Below are 8,200 nucleotides of genomic sequence, written 5' to 3' on the forward strand. Positions count from 1 at the left end.
CTTCTTACCAATTGATCGGCACAAAACTTCCATAAATATGGCTCATCCCAAACGTATTGCCTTGCGGTTTTAATCAACTTATCCTTTTGAGCTCGAGTGAATTTGTCTGGAATTAGCTTGGTGGCCTTGTAATTTACGATGTCTGCGAACCATGGTTCCAAAGTACGATCGTTCATTTTTCCTTCTGATCCCAATTCTTGTACTTCAAACAATTGCTCATCCGGGAAGGTTTCCTTCAAAGGTAGTGCATCTTCTTCCTCCTTTGAACTATGCACAAGTCTACTCAAATGATCAGCCACCACATTCTCACATCCTTTCTTGTCTTTGATCTCCAAGTCGAACTCTTGAAGGAGGAGAATCCATCTAATTAATCGAGGCTTTGCTTCCTTCTTTGTAAGTAGGTACCTAAGGGCTACATGATCAGAGAAAACAATAACTTTAGTGCCCAAAAGATATGAACGAAATTTTTCTAAAGCAAAAACAACAGCTAATAATTCTTTTTCTGTGGTGGAGTAGTTGAGCTGGGCATCGTTCAGTGTCCTTGACGCATAGTAAATAACATGAGGGATCTTTTCAACCCTTTGCCCCAAAACAGCTCCTACGGCATAATCAGATGCATCACACATGAGCTCAAAAGGAAGATTCCAATCTGGTGGCATGATAATAGGGGCCTCGGTCAACATCTTCTTTAGCTTTTCAAATGCCTCCATGCACTCCTTATCGAAGACAAAAGGTACATCTTTTTGAAGTAGTCGACATAAAGGTCTTGTGATCTTTGAATGATCCTTGATGAAGCGTCGATAGAAACCTGCATGGCCAAGAAAAGACCGCACCTCCTTCACAGATGTGGGAGGTGGTAAAGAACGTACAAGATCTATCTTTGCTTTGTCTACTTCTATCCCTTTAGCAGATATAATATGACCCAAAACTATACCTTGTTGTACCATAAAATGACATTTTTCCCAGTTTAAAACAAGGTTAGTTTTTTGACATCTTTTAAGAACTAAAGATAGATTAAATAGACAAGAATCAAAAGAGTCACCGTGGAGAGAAAAATCGTCCATGAAGACCTCGATGATCTTTTCAACCATATCAGAAAATATGCTCATCATGCACCTTTGGAATGTTGCAGGGGCATTGCATAGGCCAAAAGGCATCCTCCGGTAAGCGAATGTCCCAAAAGGACATGTGAAAGTTGTCTTTTCCTGATCTTCCGGATGAATGGCAATTTGATTGTAACCGGAGTATCCATCCAAGAAACAATAATATGCATGACCTGCAAGTCTTTCCAACATTTGATCAATAAAAGGTAAAGGAAAATGGTCCTTACGTGTAGTAGTGTTGAGTTTGCGGTAATCAATGCAAACTCTCCAACCGGTTTGAACTCGGGTAGGAATCAACTCATTGTCTTCGTTCTTCACAACTGTGATGCCAGAACGTTTAGGTACAACTTGGACTGGACTCACCCATTGGCTATCAGAGATGGGATAAATGATGCCCACATCAAGGAGTTTAAGGACCTCCTTCTTTACTACCTCCATCATAGGTGGGTTGAGACGTCTTTGAGCCTCTCTTGATGGTTTGGTGCCTTCTTCTAAGAGAATTCGGTGCATACACATGGAAGGGCTTATTCCTTTTATATCCACTATACTCCATGCAATTGCTGACTTGTGTTCCCTTAGAACTCTCACCAATTTTTCTTCCTCAATCACAGAAAGGTTGGCTGCAATGATGACGGGTAATGTCTCATTCTCTCCCAAGAAAACATACTTTAAGTGTTCGGGCAATGGTTTGAGTTCTAATTTGGGTGCCTGAACAATAGAAGGAACAAGTTTTTCATCAGTTAGTGGAAGGTGAATGAATTTAGAACTAAACTTAGCTGGGATATAAGGTGGAGCATCAAGGATAGCAGCTAATTCCCGCAATTCTTCGTTGAAAACCATGGAAGATGAAGCAGCAACTTTTATGGCAGACGGCAAATAATCGATCGCTGCATTCCCTGCGGTCGATTGCTGCTGGGAGTTTAAACCGATTTCCAATGTTTTCTTGAGTGGGTCTTCCCCCACACTTGCATCAAAGGTGTCCTGCACTAAAAATTCAAGAGTATCAATAGAAAAACAGGAATGAACGTCACAAGGGTACCTCATAGCTTCAAAGATATTGAAGCTTATAACATCTCCATCGAATTCCATTGTTAAGGTTCCTTCGAAGACATCTATCTTTGTGCGAGCGGTTCTTAAGAATGGCCGGCCAAGAATAAGAGGTAGGTCATAAGGCACAGGCTCGGGCTCCATGTCAAGTACAAAGAAATCCGCGGGAAATATCAAATGATTAACTTGGACGAGCATATCCTCCACAAGTCCCTTAGGAAGAACTATTGAGCGATCCGCTAATTGGATAGTTATTGGTGTAGGCTTGAGTTCACCTAGGTTCAAAGACTCATAAACAGAAAAAGGCATTAGATTAATTGAAGCACCCAAGTCTAATAAAGCCTTACCGAACCTTTTATCCCCAATTGTGCAAGGGATTGTAAACCTCCCGGCGTCCTTCAATTTTGGAGGTAACTTTCTTAGGAGCACAGCGGACACTTCTTCACTTAAAGCAATGGTTTCCTTCTCCTTGTACTTCCTTTTATTGGTACAAAGCTCCTTGAGAAATTTGGCGTATCGTGGTATTTGGTTTATAGCATCCAAGAGAGGAATGTTAACTTGGACTTTACGGAAAGTTTCCAAGACATCCTTCTCTTCTTGATCTTTCTTAGAGCTCATGAACCTGCGAGGAAAAGGAATACATGAAGTAACCAACTTAGGAGGAGTAGGATCTTTTACCTTTGGAGGAGAAAAAGCATGAACATTCTGATCAGCCCCAAAATGATTGATTTTCTCTTCCTCCATATTTCTTTGCTCCTCCTTTTCTTCTTGACCTTTCATGGGTGCCCTTTGATGCGCAGAAGCTTTTTCCAATTGTGTACCACTCCTTAAAGTGATTGCATTGAGCTCAGCCATACGTCCATCCTTAGGATTTTGAATTGTTGTGCTAGGGAGGGTGCCAGGAAGTCTAGTGTGCATGTCTGTTGCAAGTTGCCCAACCTGCCTTTCCAAGTTCTTGATAGATTGACCATGCTCCTTGAGTTGAGATCTTGTTTCTTGGATGAAGACATTGGTGTTTATGGTCATCTCCTTGACTAGTTCTTCCAAAGACTTGCTTGAGGTTTGTTGAGGGGGAGCTTGTTGATAGATTTGCTGCCTAGCCCCTTGTTGGAATCCAGGTGGTCCATTGTAGACACCTTGGGTGGGTCGAACCACGTTGTCATTGCCGCTCCAACGGAAGTTAGGGTGATCCTTCCATCCCGGATTGTACGTGTTCGAGTAAGGGTCGTATTTAGGCCTTTGTTGCCCCATATAATTCACCTGTTCTTCAGACAAAGAAGACAAAGGACATTTATCAGTAGTATGATCAGAATAGGAACAAATAGAACATACCTGAGGTGTTGCCTTAATGCCATTGCCCAAGGCATTCATTAGCATGTCGAGTTTTCTTTCCACTGCCACCATTTGGTTCCTTGAATCAACTTCATACACTCCACGTCCTCTTATACGTTTATCTCTTGTGTAGAATTGTCTATTGTTGTCGGCCAAATCATCAATCAGATTATATGCTTCTTGACCTGTTTTATTCATGAAAGTACCTCCACATGCAGAATCAACACTGCCCCTATTAGTTATGTCCAATCCATCATAGAAAAATTGGACAAGGTCATTCAGACTGAAGTTGTGATGGGGACACTTCCTCTGCAACTCTTGAAATTCCTCCCATGCCTCATATAGTGTATCTCCATCCTTTTGAGTGAAGTTCTGAATCTCCCTCCTTAATCGTTTGGTCAATTGAGCAGGGAAGTATTGTTTCAAAAACTTCTTCACCATTTCATCCCAAGTTGTGATGATACCTGCAGGTAACGAGTATAACCAACGTTTTGCATCATCTTTTAAAGAAAAGGGAAATAGAAGTAACCTGAGTCCTTCTGGTTGGATGTTCTGAATGGTTTGCAGCTTGCAAATATCCAAGAATTCTCTAATGTGAACATTAGGATCCTCAGATGGCGTGCCCGAGTACTTAGGCAACGAGTTAAGGAGCTGCACAGGAATGGAGAAGGCCTGATTGCCCGGTGGTGTGTAAGCTATGCATGAGGGGGACTCCGAAGCTGTAGGAACAAAAGCATCCTTCAATGGCTTTGGTTCAACCATGGCGAGGATTGGGGGTTCCTTTTCGTCCTCGTGAATTGAACGTGCAGGTGAGTTTGGTGGAGTTTTCCCGTGTTCCTCCCCTTGTGAGGAAGTAGAACCCGCCGTTGTGTCGTCAATTGGCAAACTAGTGTCCTTCGTTTGCTTTCTATTCGACTTGTAAGTGCGTTCTATTTCTGAATCCAAGGGGGTAAGATTGCCTTGTGCAGTGCTACGAGTAAGCATACACCTGAAAACACAAACAAAGAAAAACTAAGTAAGAAACTAACACAAAAATCAAATTAGACAAACTAGTAGAAGCAATTAGAATAAAAGTAATCCCCGGCGACACGGCGCCAAAAATTGATAGCTCTTTTTAAAGCTATTGATTTTCCTTATTCTCCTGCAAATATGTCGATTGTAATATAGGGAAATAAGGGTCTCCCGCAGAGGATTAAGATAAACTAAAGGCTTCAACAAAAGTCACAAAAACGTGACTGCAGCTCCTACTGAACCGCAGTAGAAAAACAAACTAAAAACCTAACTAAAACAACCCAGAAAAATACGAAAATTTACAGAGATATACTACACACGTAAAGAGTCTAGCACACAAAATTTGGTGAATTTTGGAGTTGATTTGCTATGGAAATAAAATACAGAAAAACAGAGAACAGAAAGAAAAATGAAATTGAAGCAGATTTGAAGTTGGTTGAGATCAAGATAATGAAACTAGCTAGGAAGGAAGTATCCACCCCCAACAATAACACACAACACACTTTGTCCAATTTATCACCAATTAACTTAGTTGAAGATACTCAGATTGGCTCGGTACGCTTGAACACAACCTATTACTCTTTCTTACCTTGTACGCTAGGCAGGAAGTGCTCTACACCTAGACTATTCCCAAGCAATGCAACCTAAAGGTACGTTTATTAGATTAAACATGCAGAGATCATTAAGTTTGAAAAGAGTTTGAGCAATCACTAGGCATCGCAAATAACTTAGAGCCTTGCTAAACCTAGGATTTTGTTTACTTGCTAGTGAAAACTACCAATTACTTCTCTAGATAATTTGAGGAATCCAACTATTGATCCAGGCATCAAACCATCAAAGTATTAGAACCCTAGCATGCATACTAAGTAGTCCTCCAAAGCATACAAACATAGAATTCATCAATGAGAAATTGGTAAACAAAACCTCAACTTTATTAATTGAAAACAAACCGAAAATCAAAGCATGTTATGGATCATGTCTAGGGGCTTCAACAGCTCCCTAGCTACTGGAAATTTAGTTACACATAATTGGAATCAAAAACACAAAGGAGTTCATGAGAAAGGAAGACAACAAAAATCAGAAATTGGGAAAAATACGATCAATGATCGATCTTTGAGAAACAGTGATCGATCGTCTCTGGTGTGATTTTGCAGTCTTGCTTCTTCTTCTTCTTCTTCTTCTTTGGTGTGTCTCTGGTTCTTTTTTATGTGATATATTCTGTATGTGGTTGGTCACTCTATTTATAAAACATGGAAGGAGGCCCCTTTATGTAGGAGTTGCAAGTTTCAAGGGCACTCTTGCAATTAGGCCAAGCTTGTTTACTTGTTCTATTTGATTTTCTCTTCTTAGGCTGAATTCTTTGACTTGTAGATCCTTTACAGCTGATATAAAACATGCTAACAGCTCATATAAAACGTGTATAACTCAGCAAAGGATCCCCAAGAAGCCTCAAAACAATCTGCCAAGAGATAAGGAATGTGACTTCCTTATCTGCCTCACTTAGGATTGCCTTTTTAGCCCTTCTTTTAACTCGGTTTCATTTCAGCTTTGAATGTGATTTTTAACAAGATAACAGCCTTGATGGTGATCTTTAAGAGTGTATAAAGATCTTCTAAAAATCCCCTCAACTTGCTGCCCAAAAGCAGCCTTGAAAAGCCTTCAAGATAAGGTCTGTCAGAAATTTCCAGATTTTCCTTATCTTCTGGTCAATTTTATGGGCTTGTACACCGACCTTGTAGCTATCTTTCTGAACGTTTCTTAGGCCTATAATGCCCTATGATATCATTTATTGACGTCCAAACAATATCCTTCCAAAAGACTTTCCAACAAAGTCTCCAAAAGACAGCTCCAATATGCTTCATAGATAAGACTGAAGGTGGAAAGCTGATCAGGATGCCTACTTTGTGCAACGTTTCTGACTTGATCCTTGACTATTATGATCACTTGATTTGGCTTTATTGTAGTGAAATATCTGGTTTTCACATGTAGTCAAGAATTGCTGCCATGGTGCACTCAAAATATCTTCAAAATGGGGTCCAAATATAGAAGAAAATAAGGCAGATTCCAGTTTTCATATTTTGCTTCTCAGCAACTGTTTTGCACGAAGTTTTCCACAAGCTTCCCTTCTTGTTTCTGACCACATAAATGGTTGTCCTTCATCTTTTGCATCAGTATTATACATCTGAGCCTTAACTTGCCACAATTGAGCTCCTATTTTTCCATGGTTGATCCACAAACCTCCTAAGAAAATAACAAAGTTAGTTTGATCTTTTTAACGAAATAACTAAGCAAAAGTGTAAAGGATTAAACTATAAATTCGTCGCATTTTATGCTCCTATCAGATACTGCCGGCTGAAATATATATTCTGGAGGGTACTGCTAACCAAAATATTGTCTAGAGGGTATTGTCGACCAAACTATTACCTAGAGGACACTGCCAACTAGGTAATATATGCATGTGCTATCATACTCATCTTTCTCTAATTTACGACCTCGATTACGAAATCTGAACTTAGACTTAGTATCTCTCATAATATTAATCTCATCAACTCGTAATGTTTAATATTCCATAAACACTCGATTCTTAAAATAATTCATGAAATCTCGATAAATCGTTTATACTCAAATACTTGAATACCATACTCATATTTTGCAAGTCATCGCTCTTTCTGATTGAAAATCTTCATAGCTCAATATTTGAATAATTTGATAAATAAGTAAAAAACTTTCGGAAATGAAATAAATATCATATTTCAATAAGACTAAAAAATTATCAATATTTCATTGAAAATATAATAGTAAGAAATTTCGATATAGTAAGCATACTCAAATATCATTATAAAAATCAATACAATAAATTAATATTCAAAAAAATAATATTGCACGCATAATTTAATTTAAAAACAAATGTCCACTCACCACTACAAAAAATAATTGCAATGGCCACCCCAGTTAGCGTCGGCGCAAAAATGCCGTCGCCATTGGTCATAGATTTGCTACGGGAAACAAGGCGTCGCAAAAAAAAAAAAAAAGTTTGCGACGGCAAAAGACAGCCGTAGCATAAAAATGCTTCAATTGCAACGGCATTAAAAATGCCGTAGTAAGATTTTTCCTAATTCTTGCTTCACTGCAGGTGCCGTAGCCTTTATTTACTTTTCAACTTATTTTCCAGATATGTTGAAAAGCAAACTAAACCTAGCTCCAAGGCGCCAAGAGACGAAAATTAGGCGCGTCTATCTTTTAGTTCCCGATGAACTAAACACAAACTCCCTGAGATTTGAAACCTAAACGCAAACTCTCTTCTTCTTCCTTAAACATTCAACGCCTTCTATTCTCTTCTTTTCTTTCTGGGCTTAATCAAATTCCAAGGTAAATCCCATCTCTTTGTTTCCAATATTTTCATTCTATTCGATCCCTCTGTTCGATCCATCTCATACTCCATCTTCCCCTCTCCTAAACCCTAAAACTTGTCTGCATCCGAAGAACCTCATATGCCATAGTCAGTACTGACCTTCTCTTTCGATCTCTCAAGTTGGGTTCAATTCGCTCTCTCAGTATCTTCTCTCTTCCATCAGTGGTTCAATTCAGTGGGTTCAATTCACTCTCTCAACTATCTTCTCTCTTCCATCAATGGGTTCAATTCAGTTAGTTTAAATTATGAAATGGAAGAGTATGATTTCTGTAGTCTGAGAGGAATTAACTATAGA

General features: G+C 39.2%; 1 non-coding gene across 1 annotated transcript; it reads left to right on the top strand.

The window, feature by feature from the left end:
• Positions 1-3,768: 3,768 nt before the first annotated feature.
• LOC133724208 (small nucleolar RNA R71) lies at positions 3,769-3,875 on the top strand. The gene has a single exon (XR_009853535.1). It is a non-coding gene; the product is annotated as a small nucleolar RNA R71 (small nucleolar RNA).
• The last annotated feature ends 4,325 nt before the right edge of the window (positions 3,876-8,200 follow it).

This window comes from Rosa rugosa, unplaced genomic scaffold, assembly GCF_958449725.1.
Source record: "Rosa rugosa unplaced genomic scaffold, drRosRugo1.1 SCAFFOLD_190, whole genome shotgun sequence".
NCBI lineage: Eukaryota > Viridiplantae > Streptophyta > Magnoliopsida > Rosales > Rosaceae > Rosa > Rosa rugosa.